This window comes from Lithobates pipiens, unplaced genomic scaffold (assembly GCF_037356315.1).
Source record: "Lithobates pipiens isolate NorthernLeopardFrog02 unplaced genomic scaffold, aLitPip1_a1.2 Scaffold_30, whole genome shotgun sequence".
NCBI lineage: Eukaryota > Metazoa > Chordata > Amphibia > Anura > Ranidae > Lithobates > Lithobates pipiens.
Window position 1 is genome coordinate 164,292,166 of NW_027507791.1, and position 15,737 is coordinate 164,307,902.

The window sequence follows — 15,737 nt, forward strand, 5'->3', positions numbered from 1 at the left end:
AGCCTACAGCACCTGGTATTCCCAAGCGGTCTCCCATCCAGGTACTAACCAGGCCCGACCCTGCTTAGCAGCTGAGATCAGACGAGATCAGGTGCATTCAGGGTGATGTGACCGTAGGCGATCTTGCTGGCCACTCTCAACCCTCTTGACAAACGCCAAGATGGTCACCTCGGCAAACAAGCAGAAAAATAAAACATCAGGTACTAACCAGGCCTGACCCTGCTTAGCATCCGAGATCAGACGAGATCGGGCGCATTCAGGGTGACATGGCTGTAGGCGATCTTGCTGGCCACTCTCAACCCTCTTGACAAACGCCAAGATGGTCACCTCGGCAAACAAGCAGAAAAATAAAAACAGGTCGTCGACGTCAACAACATATTGAAAAAAAGCCTACGGCACCTAGTATTCCCAGGCGGTCTGCCATCCAGGTACTAACCAGTCCCGACCGTGTTTAGTATCCGAGATCAGACGAGACAAACGCCAAGATGGTCACCTCGGCAAACAAGCAGAAAAATAAAACAGGTCGTCAACGCCAACAACATGTTGAAAAAAAGCCTACGGCACCTGGTATTCCCAGGCGGTCTCCCATCCATTTACTAACCAGGCCTGACCCTGCTTGGCATCCAAGATCAGACGAGAATGGGTGCATTCAGGGTGATGTGGCCATAGGCGATCTTGCTGGCCACTCTCAATCCTCTTGACAAACGCCAAGATGGTCACCTCAGCAAACAAGCAGAAAAATAAAACATCAGGTACTAACCAGTGTAGTTCAGAGGTACCCAACCTGCCTCTTACTGCTATACCACTTGTACTCCAACATCCCCATTTCTTACCCTTCTAAAATGATGAGACCACACCTTAATTTTGGAGTATAAATGGCCATAGCAGCCTATTTATTATTCACACCATATAAATAACTCCAATATCAAATATATACCAAAATATCACCTCCGTAACAACTTGTTTAACTCCAGTCTGTTGGTCTTTGAGGGCACCCCCGAACTCCAACACATATTCCACCAATACACAGCGGGACCTTTATTCACACGATAGGTCTCCAGCGGATAATCAGCTCGGAGACAACCCCCTTCCCGCAGTGCAACCATTACAGTATTCCAGCTAACCTTTCGCTGGAATACACCGGAGGGGCACATACTACCGATGAGCCCCCCACCCCTTTCCATCACATATGTTTACTGCCACCGTCAAAGACCAACAAAACACCGCCACAGCCTGCAAGGATGACACCTTACCCTTAAGGGCTCCCCCACACCCCCGGGGGCCCGCTGGATCCCATCTTGCAGCCCCAGAGCCCAGAAAACAATCCCCACTCCCTAGAGGTGTATTCTAACACCCTCAATTACAGGCCCACATTAGTTTCCCCCTCTACTTGCCTGATCACCAGGCACCCCATTCTGAGCCACAGCCTCCCCACCACCTGAGTGTTAGACAACTGTACGAAGTCGTAAAATATCTGACTTAATGTCCGAGATCAGCTCCCTGATCGTTCGAACCCAAAAGCATTACCCCTTGCATGCATAACCCAGATGGCCGGCGGTTTATCCCGCCATGCCTAACGTTCCATTTCCCATACCACCTTTCTCCACCTCAACCCCCCTACACCTAGCCAGTGAACACATGCCTCCCTCCTCTAACTACCCAACTGTCTGCCAACGGATCTCGCATCTGCTCTCCTGGCCCCCCAACAAACATACAGATAACAAAGAAAATCCAGACAAGGCGTATAAGTCCTCCATCTGGACAAAAAAAAACGCCAAACAAAGGCAGCACCAACTTTAAAGTAAACCAATGTACCCCTTACCACAAACAACACAGCTTGTATATACAGACTACTCCCCCACTCGTGTTTTATTTTTATTTATTTATTTTTATTATTTATTCCACCACCACATGAAGGCATAGGTAAGTGCGTAATCGCTTTGCTTCCCACCTACCATTCCTCCTTACTGCTGCCTCATCCAACCCACATCTGGCAGCTTCTACAGCCGTCCCGATGCGGAAGGAGTGTGAAGCGTATTCTGCACCATCTAACCTTGCGTCCCAGTGGCATTTTCAGAACACCGATTCGAACTGGAACCTCGACCAATACTTCCCAGCCTTGTGCCCCATGAACTGCCCCCCATGCCATCTGTTCCAAACCCTAGAAACTCCCTAAACGTTTTATCTCTTTTTTTTTTTTACCCTGAATCCTGGTAACACAAACAGCAGCACCTCCACCCCTCTAACCCTTTGATCATTTTTTTATTCATTTTTTTTTCAATTGTCCAACCCAAACTCTTTTTTTTTCAATCCACCCTGCACCGCAGGTTAAACAAAAGCCAAAAACCCACCAGTTTCCGCTCAATGGCAGATACCGACCCCCGTTTACCAAGTTCCTAGAACCATAGTACCACCAACAAACTTACCCCCCACATAGCCATGTTTGACCTCAGACTCTTGCACCCAACAACCCACCCTTCTTTTCATACCTTCACGTAAGCCGCCCATGTGGACTCACTGGCTGACCGCCCTGTTACCTCCCGTGGTGACTCCAGTGCCATTTCCCATACCCAGCCCGAGTAGGGAATTCCTCCCCCTCTGTGGCCGGCTAACTCCCACCAAAAATAGATGCAAGGAGTAAGCCCCCCGTGTTTCCGAAGCCTGCAAGATGAATAGCATATAGAAAATGTTCAACTGCACCTAACGCACCACAAAGTGGCGTAGCTGCCGTATGACCAGTTGTGACAACGCGGACATGTGGTTGACCACGTAAACCACACCCACATAATCACAATTCAATGTCAGGTTCCTGCATGACCCTTACCCCAGCTCCATAGCCGGAACCACTGGAAAAATTCCAATAGCACACGTTTACGAATGAACACCCCACTTCCACCCAACAAAATTGGGGCCAAATTTCCTCTCTCTATTGCCCCTGAAAGAAAAAATTTCCCCCAAACCTGTTTACCCTGCCGTTTTCGTGACCCCTTTTCCCATTGACCTGGCATCCACCTATCGTCCATTATATGTGGCCAAGAACTCATACCAAACCTTCTACCCTCCCTATGTTCCACATTTAACTGTTTAAATTAGCCAGGGCCTGAAACCCCCACTGTAGCAGACGGCAGCCGTCGGCCAAAACCCACTCATCAGAATAAAACCGACAGGTATAATTGAACTTACCCAGCAACGAATGCAAAGTCCTCAACTGTACCTCACGCCGTCCCTGGGCCTCCCCCACCCCCTTCTATAGTACCTCCACCTTGGTCACTGGCAGATGACCCTCCGTAACCCCTGAAACAATCACAATGCCAGAACAAAATAGTACAATATCCCTCGTCGGCCCCCCGTGTTTTGCAGCCAATGGCACTAATGAACCTACCTGCAATGTGCTGCAATGTATAAAGTATAATCGCACACACATCGGAAGAAGGCGGCCCAACACACAAAAACGTCCAAGCCATGTACGATTGAATCAGGGACCGACACGTCTCTACCCCCCCCCCCACTCCGGTAATTACCTAAACATCTAACCATGGCCCACTAAATTGAGCAACCTATGGGCAGGCATCACCTGCAGACCTGTGTTTACCTATAAATACTGACATTCATATGTAAATAGCAGTCACATGCATATGTAAATAGCCAAGGCCAACGGCATTCATATGTAAATAAAGGCAGCATTCATAAGTATATCATACCCCACTGCAGTGTGTGTGCTGTAACCTATTGCAACCAGTGAGCAGTATTACTGTACAGTAATCTCTAGCAGCGAATCAACAAGCAGAAATGTGCTGTAACCTCTAGCAACTAATCAGTGAGCCTTAAGGAGTGCTGTAACCTCTAGCAACCAGTCAGAAAGCAGTAATAATATGCTGTAACTTCTGGCAACCAATCACAATCGCTGCCTGATCTGATACAGTAAAGTGATTTTAAGTCTTGCTGCTATTTATTGTATGTCTCAGAGAAGGTGGAGAGCGAAATTGCATGGAGGGGGGGGCCCTAAGAAAATGTTTGCCCAGCGTCCAATCAATATTAAAGATGGCCCTGGGTATACCCCCCTGAAGGAACTGCTTCGGGGGCCTCGACTACAGAAACCACATCCAGAAGCCGCTATCCTTTGATCCCCATTAAGAGGCGGCCATACCTACCTGCGCGGTCTAAACTGCTCATCATCCCGTAGCCAATCAGATCCCCCTTTTTAACGTGTGCAATGGCCTACATATAACAGAACAACAGGTTCTTCCCCCCCGTGGCAATCGCATAATGGCGACCGCCTTCCACAAAATCAATCGGTACCTCCTCTTACCTTCATCCCTTTTCCCTTAATCTTCCTGCATGTCCCTACACACTTAAAATGTAAATTCCCCCCCTTTTACTTTTATTTTTTTTAACGGGGGCCATAACGAGAAGATCTCCACACACTTACCTTTTCAAATCATATCCCGGAATTCCTATTTAATTGTGTTCCCAGGGGACCCTCAAAGCACCCGTACATCTGAAATTTTTTTTATTTTTATTTATTTTTTGCATCTGCAATCCTTACCATCTCCATCCTACCATTACCTGACAACCCCACCACTGCACCACTGTCCCCAAACTGCAGACGCACCGCCCGCCATTTGTGGGCCAGCATCCACCACCTCTGTTCCCGGAGGAGCAACTGCCGCCGACATTGCACCCCCCTTTCCAACCCCCCAACAAATCCTGTAATGCAACTTAAACGAAAAACATTTAGACATTATTTGACTTACCGGGCTGACTGGAACCCCAACAGCCGCCGTGCTTGCCTCCATTGCTGGCTCGCATTCCTGCGGCTCCTCCTCCTCGCACACTGTCAGCTCGCCTTCTGACCTGTCATCCTAGACCAGGACCGGTGGTGTCATCAGCCCCCCAGGCAAAGAGGTCCTGGGGGCCGTGGAGTCCCTCTGTTGTAGTGCCTGTCTCACCCCCGAAGCTCTGCCTCCTGCCATGGTTCTACAAATGCCCTCACATACTGTGACCTGGAAGGTCAACCTCGTCCTTCCACCGCCATCTTGTGCCGCCCGTATAAGCAACGCCCACCCGCGGAGCTCCGCCCCCTTAAAAACCTTTTTTTTTAATATAAGCAGCCTGACGGTCATACTAATTAGTCTCCCTCGCCGAGCCTTCCTCCCCGCGCAGCGATGCAGGCAGAGGAGGTAGTAGTCCTGCAATTCACGGGCGGGGAAGCAGCACCATAACCCACCCACCGAGCAGCACGTGGCCCCACCCACCGAGCTGGGCTGGTGGCGTGGAGTCCGCCCAGACCCTGCTCAGGCAGGCGGCTGGGTATTCTTTGCTGGGGGACCGGATTGTTCTCCCTAGAGTGCTCCTTGCCTGCGCGGGGCCTCAGATGAGGGCCCTGGTGAAAACAGAGTGCCAGAGGCCGCAAACTCTGCATGCACAGCAACCCTCACCTCCCAGCCTCCGTCCACTCACCTGGTCATCCATAAAGACCCTCATCTGAGTGACATCTCAGCCATGTTGGAGGAGCAGAGCAAAAAACTGCCTCCTCCTTTCTTTCTCCACAACTTTCTGTTCCCCAGCCAAGTCCCACCTCCTCCTTATATATTACCACTCCCCCTTGGACTTTACTCCCTGTCCCCTCCCCTCTTATCTCTTCATATTAACCCCTGCATTGTCTCCCCTAAAAACATGGTCATGCCCGGCCCTGCACTACTTTTTCTTTTCTGTCTTTTCCGTTTCGGGCCTCACTATATCGTTATGATATCATATTGTCGTTCCCCGAAGTAAGTTGGGGTCTGTATTCTATAATGTGCAGCATCCATATAGCGATGGGCAAACAAGTAATGAAATGAATTAACCCTAACCGGGGCTTAGTGGCGGCTGTTTGACTAGGGGGAGTGAGAGCTACATAATCTTAACAACTAGGGACGGCTTGTCTACCCCTGCCAGTGGCGTAACTAGAATCTTCAGGGCCCTGATGCAAGAAACCATGAAGGGCCCCCCTGAACCCCATACAGGGCCCTTCCCTCCGAGTCTGGCGGTTGAACTCCAGGGCGTGGTCACAGGTATGACCTTTGTGAGCCCTGTAGTTCCACCACTGGTATCAGTAGTTTTTTTTTATAATTTATTTTTTATTTTTAGGTGCCCCATTGGGGGACTGTCCCTAGGCAGGATGGGGTCCCCGTCCCCAGAAGAGATGAGGCCCTTTTCTCCAGGGCAGATGAAGTTACTGCCACCAGGTGAGAAGGGGTCCCAGTCCCCAGGGGAGGTGGGGGTCCCTGTCCCCACGTAAGAAGTGGTCCCTGTCCCCAGGGGGAGAGGGAGGGGGTATGTAATGGTGTGTGGGGGATGGGGTCCTCTCACTCACCATGACCAAGCTGTAGGCCGCGCACTCATCCATGCTGGCCTGGGCTCCATCCAGTGTGCTGGATGGGCGATCAGCATATCGCCCAGAAAGACCTTTCATCATCTGTGTATGACGGGGGAGGAGGGGGGCTGGCAGACAAGCCTGCAGTGTCCTCCGAGGAGCTGGCTCTCATAGGGCTGCACTGCATCTGTGTGCTTAAAGTTTTTTTACCCGGGAGAAGTATGCAGTGCAGTGTGGGCCGGACTCGGGGGGGGGGGAGCGGGACTCTGGCTGGGGAGAACAGACATCGGACTGAGCGGCAATGCATGGAGCAGGATAGGGGTACTCTGAGGAGCCGGCTGAGGACACAGGTCATGCGGGGAATGCACAACTAAAGAGCAGCCAGTGCGATAGTCGAGCATGGAGCTCTGCTAGTCACCCTCCACCTCCAGCCACCCGTGTGCATGGTGCACTGGTACCCCTAGCTGCCTATGCTGCTGCTGGTCATATGTAGAGGGGGCTGCATGGGCCCCCTGCATCACAGGGCCCGGTTGCGGTCACGACTGCTGCAACCCCTATAGTTGCGCCCCTGGCCTGCTGCTACAGTTTCTGACTCAGCAATAAGAATTTAAGAAGAATTAAAAGAAAGTGTAAAGACATGGTCTGGTTAACAGTTTCATGGGAGGATTGTTATAGGAAGTTAAAGAATGGAGAAAGAAGCCAGCGCTAGAATTAATGAATAGTGGATCTTAAAGAATCTAAGAGATTAATAAGGATAGCGGTAAAAATAGTAAATGTATAACAAGTTCCCATACCTAAGAAAGCAGCACTGCATATGGAAAGTATTGAAGTGCAGGTTGTAGCTCTTCAAATTAAACGAGAAAGACAAAAAAGACTTTGTTAAATATATATGATGCCAATTTTCCTACTTCGAATCAGCAGGTATTTTCTTGGTTAAGATAAGTAATGATCTAATTACTGCCAACGTCACTGAACCTCTATAGGTAAGAGGTGATGTATCGCCATACTCCCCTAGCAGTCTGCTAGACAGAGAAAATATAAGAGTAACTATAGTTTTAATGCCTGAAGGGATGGGAGTAAAACATACTTGAAGCAAAGGGAGATGTTAAAATTGCTCCTTATGCCAGAACTTTATTAACCCTAAACAGGAGGGATTACAAGAAGCCCACAAGGGGCTTATGAATCCAGCAGTCTGGATTACTGGAAATTCTCACCAGACTATATGAAAGTGGCCGCGGTGAAAAGTCATGGGGATTTAGCCCTGTCAGTACCAAGAATTTTTCAGTATCTTGAGTAGAAAAGTCACCGGAGGAAGCTGCCTGGTGATTACGAATAGATAATAAATAAATAAATAAAAAATTAAAATTTTACTGTATGAAGGAGACTCAATCCTCCACTAGTATTAGGTCTTTTACAAGTATTATTAAAGCGACATACAAAGGGTAGTTATAAATTTATTGAGGACAAATTAACCCCAGCAGTGAAGAAAGAAATGAAAGAAATTTTACTGACAACCCCAAATCTTGGGCTACCTGACTATAGTAAACCTTACTACCTATTTTGTGTAACAAGCCAATGAATATGCTAAAGGAGCAATCTACGAATAGCCATCCAGTGCCATGCCTATGTTGTTTCTGACTGATTTACCTGTTGATTTACACATTTTGTCTGCCTTACAGGAAAACTCATCTCACAGACCATCCTGGTGCTCCAAAGGGGCTGTTTGTGATGAGGATGGCCTGTGGACTATGAATGGAAAAATGGTTGCTCCTCCAACTCTGTTTCCTTATTTGTTTGCTTTGAGCCATGGGCCTTGCCATGTCTCAACAGGAGGGATGTGTTGGGTGGCGAACAAACACTGGTGGGCTCCAGGCTTTCATACATATGCTGCTATATAGATTAATGAATGTGCAATATGTCAAATTCATAACATTGCAAAACCAGTGCCCACTCATATGAAGCATATTCCACATACTGAGGAGCCGTTTCAAATTGTGCAGATTGACTTCTCAGATATGCCCCCTTGCCCGAACAGTAGTAAAATGTCTCATTAGAGAGTTAATCTCAAGATTTGGTATAGGGGCTGTTATTTCCTCAGATAGAGGTACACACTTTGACAATAAGCTAATGGCAGAAGTGGTGGCTATTTTGGGAATAAAACAACAGTTGCACACACCATATAGGCCACAAGCTAGTGGGATGGTTGAACGCACTAACCAGACTTTAAAGAGATATCTTGCAAAAATAACTGCTAACGGGAAAAGCACATGGGTAGAAGCCTTAGCTACCATTAGGACCACCCCTAAGGAGAAGCATGGACTATCACCTTTTGATATACTATTTGGGTGACCGCCTCTGAGACTTCCTGCACCCTTGGTACCCCCAGAGACAGTAAATTTGAGTAATGGTCAAGATACCATGATAGACTATGTGCGCAGACTGGCAAATGTGTTTTCTGATACTTTTTCCAGAGCCAAAGCAGGACAACCAGTGGATACAAGTGAAGGAACACATGTACATCAAGAATCGAATACCCTGGACCACTTTGTCCCCTAAGTGGAAAGGACCGTTTCAAATCATTCTTGTATCTCCAACTGCTGCAAAGCTGAAGTACTACAAGTGGGTTCATGGTTCCCATTGTAAAAAGACTATAGGTCCGATGGAACATACAGATCATTCTGCTGTTAGCAGGCATTCTTCTTTACCCTTGCCTTCCAGGTCATCACCGCCAATCACTCGTGCCAGAGCCAGAAGACTGCAGAATGAATCTCCTGGGGCCTAGACCGAATGTGGCGTTGTGGAGCGTTATCCTCTGTGGTGGAGCGGTAGTGTGGATCACAGTCATGGCATTTGAATGGACATACCATAAAGAAAAAGGTAAGATACATGACACCTACCTTTTCAATGCCACCGTAACAAGTGAAAAATTGCAATCTGAAGAGAGCCGTAATCCCAATCAAAGAACAAGAAGAGACACTCATGGGTATCATGCTAAATTGGGTGAACCCTTTTATAACTCCTTTGTGTCCAGGCAGCAAAAAGACTGAACATTTCTAATTGCTGGATATGCACACATGCACCTATATCACATAAGACTAAACCCTTATTAGGTGTGCCCAGCACATTGGCCGAAATAGAGAACAATGCCCACTTTGAAGATGTAAGCAGACCTATGGTTGACAGAGTTGTTTCGCTACTGTTGTTCACTAATGCTCCAATGAAAATTCCCTCGGTCTGTATAAACTTCACTCGAGAATATTCATCTGAACTGTTTACTCAGGGTTTCCAAAGTACTACCAGACCAATTGGGAACTCCAACTGTATGAACAATGCTGAGATCAGATATTGGTTTAATGGTAAGGATACAGCATGGAGCACGGATCGAATTCAGGAACTACATGACTACACGCACCGTCAGCATTCTAGACAGAACAATATGAAATTATTAATGTGTTTGCAGAGGTATAATTTCAGGGAGGCTTGTGCAGCTCCCCCAGGTTATTATTTTATATGTGGGAAGAAAGCATATAATTGGATCTCTTTAAATTCTATGGGGGTTTGTTATTTTGGTAGAGTAATACCTGCCACTTGGTATATGAGTAACAATGAGTTTAAGGAGTCCCAAATCCGTAAAATCCCCATCCATCTCCTAAAAAGAGATTTAGCTTCTCAGTCAGAACCTGGGGGGAAGGAAGAGAATCATGATGAGGTTAAAGGTCCTGATATGAACAAGGAGGGTGAGACTAACATATAACTTATTGTTGAGGAAAAATACTTATACTAGTGATATTGACGCTAATGTAGAGTCACATGACAAGGAGATAAAGCCAATATTCTCCATACCATGGGTAAATAGATGTTGTATCAAAAAGGCATTCAGTTTTATCATTGATTTAGCTGACTTGATTGATAATATTACAGCATTGCATCATAGGAACTTTGTGACTCTTGCCACAGAGCTAAAAATGGTTAAAAAGGAGATTTTGCAGCACCGGTGTTGGATTATCTTACAGCAAGCCAGGGAGGAATATGCGCCATAGTGGGAACAGGCTGTTGTAACTACATTGGAAGTGATACTAAAGCAGAAGATGCCATCATTTCACATGTGGAACAGGTGCAACAGCTCAAGCTCAATATTCGGAAAGAGCATACTGAAACTGCTTGGGTTGAAGGAAGTTGGGAAAGCTGGCTTTCCTGGCTTAATCCTGTCAACTGGTTTTCAAGCATTGGAGGCTGGTTTGCTGGTATATTACATGGTATCCTTTATATTGTTGGTATCATAGTACTTATAATCCTTATAATCAATTGTGCACCTATGTTATTCAAATGTTGTTTGAAGATAACTACAACTTCTTGTAGTGCTATTTCGAAAGCTTGTACTAATACTGGTTCTTTTGAGCCCCAAAGGTCAAGAGTCAGGACTGCTCATGAGATGGTAGCTCGTATACCTGGAGGTCAACCCAGAGACATAGAGGAAGTCTAAAGAGGAATACCCAAAGAATTAGAAACATAGGAGGGCCTGTGAAGATATGAAGACATATGCAACACATATCTATATAAGTTACTCAGAGATCCCCTTCAATATAAGAATTAATTTATTTTTCAAATGTTTCTCTATTCTTTGAGTATTTGTCAAATGTTTCCACACATATGATTGCTTGTGTATTCTGTTCTCTGGATGACATGAAATGTTCTGCCAGTAAGATAACAAAAGATATTATTCCCAGAAATGTTGTGAAATGTTGGTATGGAAAGTCCCTGTTTATAACAAACTTTACCCTTTTAATAATTAATCACTATCCTGTCAAATTGACCTTTATTTTGTTTATCTTGTTTTTGTGTTTGGGTCAAGATGACCATATGTAATGTGGGACCAATTATTATGAAATGTATTACGTACTCTGTAACTTGGTTCTGTGCCCGCCATAAGCGGTAATGTTATAATTTTCTTATAAAAAGCTGTAACAGTTTGTATTCTGTACCACAACCCCTTGGAAGGTGTGGTCCTCTGTACAGTGAGTATTTCTGAAGTAAACATGCATTGAGACGAATGCTACTTTGTAGATGTCCTTTATTTCAAAGCTCATCATAACACTAGATTATACAGAAGAACGTCCTAGGTATGCAGAGATGGAGGCTAGGGTATATAGAGAGAGGCTGGGTTACACAGAGAGGCAGGAGTATGCAGACTTGCTAGTGTATACAGATGGACTAGTGTATACAGTAGATCGGCTAGTTTATACAGAGAGGCTAATGTGTACAAAAGACAGGCTAGTGTATACAGATAGGCTAGATTATACAGAAGAAGGTCCTGGTTATGCAAGAGATGGAGGCTAGGGTATGCAGAGAGAGAGGCTTGGTTACACAGACTTGTTAGTGTATACAGACGGACTAGTGTATACAGAGGACCGGCTAGTTTATACAGAGAGGCTAATGTGTACAAAAGACAGGCTAGTTTATACAGCTAGGCTAGATTATACAGAAGAACGTCCTGGGTATGCAGAGATGGAGGCTAGGGTATACAGAGAGAGAGGCTAGAGTATGTAGACTTGTTAGTGTATACAGACGGACTAGTGTATACAGAGGACCGGCTAGTTTACACAGAGAGGCTAATGAGTACAAAAGGCAGGCTATTTTTTTACAGATAGGCTTGTGTATACAGAAGACAGTCTGGGGAATTCAGTGAGGCTAGTGTATGCAGAAAGGCTGGGACACCGAGACTATTGTAAAAAGAAGGCAGGCTAGTGTATATAGATTACGGGCACGTGTATACAGAAGACAGAGAGGCTAGTCTATATAGAGTGGCTGGTGTACACAGAGAGATTAATGTATACAGAAAGGCTAGCGTGTAAAGAAGACAGGACTTTATTTTTTGCTAATAAAGTAGTTACTTCTGAAACATGTAAAGAGTTCCAAAGCGTTAGTTGCATTAGCTTCATAAAACTGAGAAATCGTTGCATTACTCTAAATTTAAAAGTTGTTCCGGTAGCACTGAGAAGACGATATTAGATGAGTGATCTACACATTTCGTTTACTATTGCAGAGAGATACCGGCTAAATGTTAATATCTTAATATGTGCTGCGTGTAAGGAAGAAATAAGATGGTTTTGTGTGAGTTGGTTTACCAGGATTTAGAGATAATAATCTGTTTATTCTAATAATAAATATAGCAACATAACTCCGATTAATATTGAGACAGTATATACAGGTCGGGTTTAAGTGGTTAAACCTACACACGAAATAACAGCAACGACGTGTGTAGGTTTTTTATTAATCAGGTTCATTACGTGTCTTTAATCATGTAGTGAATATACCCCAAATATAGCATAAGGATGAGAAAGGATAATAACTGGTAAGAACACAAACTGCACTAGAAATGTGAATATGAATTTGAGATGAAATGTCAATCCCCATTGGTTACTTACAGGTACTATACTGTTAACACGGCTACGTACAGCAAAGTGTGAGCTAAGCAGCTAAATATTCTGCAATAGCAGAGATTAAGTATTGCAGTTGAAAAGAGATCGGAAGCGTTAGTTGCAGTAGCTTCAAAATGACTGAGAAATAATTTCATTACTCTAAATGTAAAAGTTATCCCGGTAGCACTGAGTGGACTGATATTAGATGAGTGATCGTTGTAGTACAAATTCAGTTTCCTATAGAGATACCAGCTAAATGTGAGAAGAGCAATTAAACTGTTCACGGTAGCATTGCATTACTCTTAATATGTGCAGCGTGTAAAGAAGCAATAAGATGGTTTTATATTATCCTAAAATAGCAGTATACGTAATAAAGGTGAGTAGGTAACCTGGATTTAGACATAGCAAACTCTACAATCTAATTTAGCAAAATTAGAACGGATAATATTGAGACAGTATATACAAGTCGAGTTTAAGTGGAAATACACAAAATATCTAGCTTACCTTATCTAGCTTACCTTTACATTGTTCAATAGAGCGTTGCAAAGTAATACCAAGGCAGAATGTCGGAATAGCTAAAGGGTATACATTATTTAAGAGTAAGTTGACTTAGCTTGAAAATTCCAACGTGTAAATCGTTCCATTCATTTTGTTACGCACGAAGACGGCTTACACTGACTGTTTTCCGTTTCCACTGGAAAGAGAATGCTAGTAAATCGTAAATTTATCAGCTAAACTCTGAGATTATGATTAATTTCACAGTTCTGTGACAGTTAAGGTGGAGAAAAAGAAGTAATACAGAAAATAGAGTCAAAAAGTGGAAACGTTTATTTGCTTATGTCATGACAGCTGATACTGGTTGAGCAATAAAACTGTTTTATTAAGATGTAAGACTAGTTTTATTCTCTACATATATGCTTTTCAGAGAGTTGTATAATATAGGCGACCAATAGGAAATTTAAATGGCTTAATATTGCAGGGAGGAAGTATCGCTGTAAGAGATTGATAGCTTAGCTTGAAAATGGCCGAGAAATAGTTGCGTTAGCCTAAATTTAAAGGATATGCCGGTATCAATGAGAAAGCTTATATTAGACTAGTTGATCTTTGCATTACACAATCCTATTATTATTATTATTAAGATCATAGTGCAGAGAGATACTCAGTTAATGTCAGAGATACTCGGTTAATGTCAGAAAAGCAATAAAACTGTTTACATCGTTATCGAGCGACAGTTACATTACTTTTAGTATGTGCAGCATATCTGGTAGCAAATGGATGGTTTTGTGAACATTTTGCATTACCGTACAATTAGCGGTCGAACTCATCGAAGTGAATAGATTTAACCGGATCTTGAGTTAGTACTCTCTATTTCTAATAAGAAATAAAGCAAAATAAGTCAGGATGGTGTGTCAGGACTGTCACATACTCAATGTGACAGTTGATGTGGAGAATTACACATATGCAAAATAGATTTTATTTTATTGCATGCTTGATGTGGATGATTAAAATCGTGTAGTGAGTATAATCTATATTGAGCATAAGAATGAAAAGGCATAACATGGCAATGAGACAAACTCCATTAGAGATGTGAGCTAGATGAAATCATGAAATGTCTCAGTATAGCCCAGATTGTCTTCTATCACTTAGCCTACCCTCTAAATTCACTAGCCTCTCTATTTACACCAGCATGTTTACACTAGCCGGTCTTCTGCATACAATAGCCTGTCTTCGATATCCACTACCCTATGTTCTGAATACACTAGCCCGTTTTCTGTCTTTTGTGTGCCCTAGCCTGTCTTCTGTATACATTAGTCTCTCAGTATAAACTAGCATCTCTGTATACCCCAAACTGTCTTCTGTAAACACTTGTCTCTCTTTATAGCCTGTCTTGCCTTTCTTCTGTACACACTAGCTTCTTTGTATACACTAACCAGGCTTCTATATACAATAGCTTGACTCTATGCACTAGCCTCTTTGTATAATCTGGCCTCTCTGTATACCCTAGATAGTGTTCTGCATACACTAGCCTCTCCGTAGAATACAGCCTTTATTCTGTATTCACTAGCCTTTCTTTTGAATGCTGTAGTCTTCTATATATATACTAGCTTCTCTGTACACCCTTGCATCTCTGTAAACACTGTGTAAACTAGCCAGTCTTATGTATACACTCGCCGACTGTATACATTAGACTCTCTGAATACACTAAACCCTCTGTATACCACAGCCTGTCTTCTGGATACACTAGACTGTAAAAACTAGCTAGAATACACCAGCCTGTCTTCTGTACCCACTAGACTCTCTGTATACACTACCCATTCTTCTGTATACACTGTCAGCTTTGATGTATACCCAAGCCTGTCTTCTGTATACACTAGTTTCTCTATATGCACTGTCCTTTCTGTATACACTCTACCCTCTCTATACACTAACCTCTCGATATACACTAACATCTTTGTATATACTAGCCTCTCTTTAACCACTTGCTTACTGGGCACTTAAACCCCCCTCAGTCCCAGACCAATTTTCAGCTTTCAGCGCTGATGCACTTTGAGTGACAATTACGCGGTCATACAACACTGTACCCAAATGAAATTTTTATCATTTTTTTCCCACAAATAGAGATTTCTTTTGGTGGTATTTAATCACAGCTCGGAGTTTTATTTTTTGCTAAACAAACAAAAAAAGATGCAAAAAAAAAAAAAAAAAAATCATGTTTTAATAGTTTGTTATAAAATTTTGCAAACGGGTCATTTTTCTCCTTCATTGAAGTGCGCTGATTAGGCGGCACTGATAGGCTGCATTGGTGGGCACTGATGGGCTGCATTGGTGGGCACTGATGGGCTGCATTGGTGGGCACTGATAGGCTGCACTGGTGGGCACTGATAGGCATAGTTAAGGCGGCACTAATAGGCACAGATAAGGCGGCACCGATGGGCACAGATAAGGCGGCACTGATGGGCAAA

The 15,737-nt window shown here is 44.1% G+C and overlaps 1 non-coding gene and 1 pseudogene across 1 annotated transcript; both read right to left on the minus strand.

The window, feature by feature from the left end:
• On the minus strand, positions 1–119 carry LOC143944596 (5S ribosomal RNA). The gene has a single exon (XR_013265042.1). It is a non-coding gene; the product is annotated as a 5S ribosomal RNA (ribosomal RNA).
• Positions 120–552: 433 nt separating this feature from the next.
• LOC143947627 (5S ribosomal RNA) lies at positions 553–671 on the minus strand (annotated as a pseudogene).
• Positions 672–15,737: the final 15,066 nt, after the last annotated feature.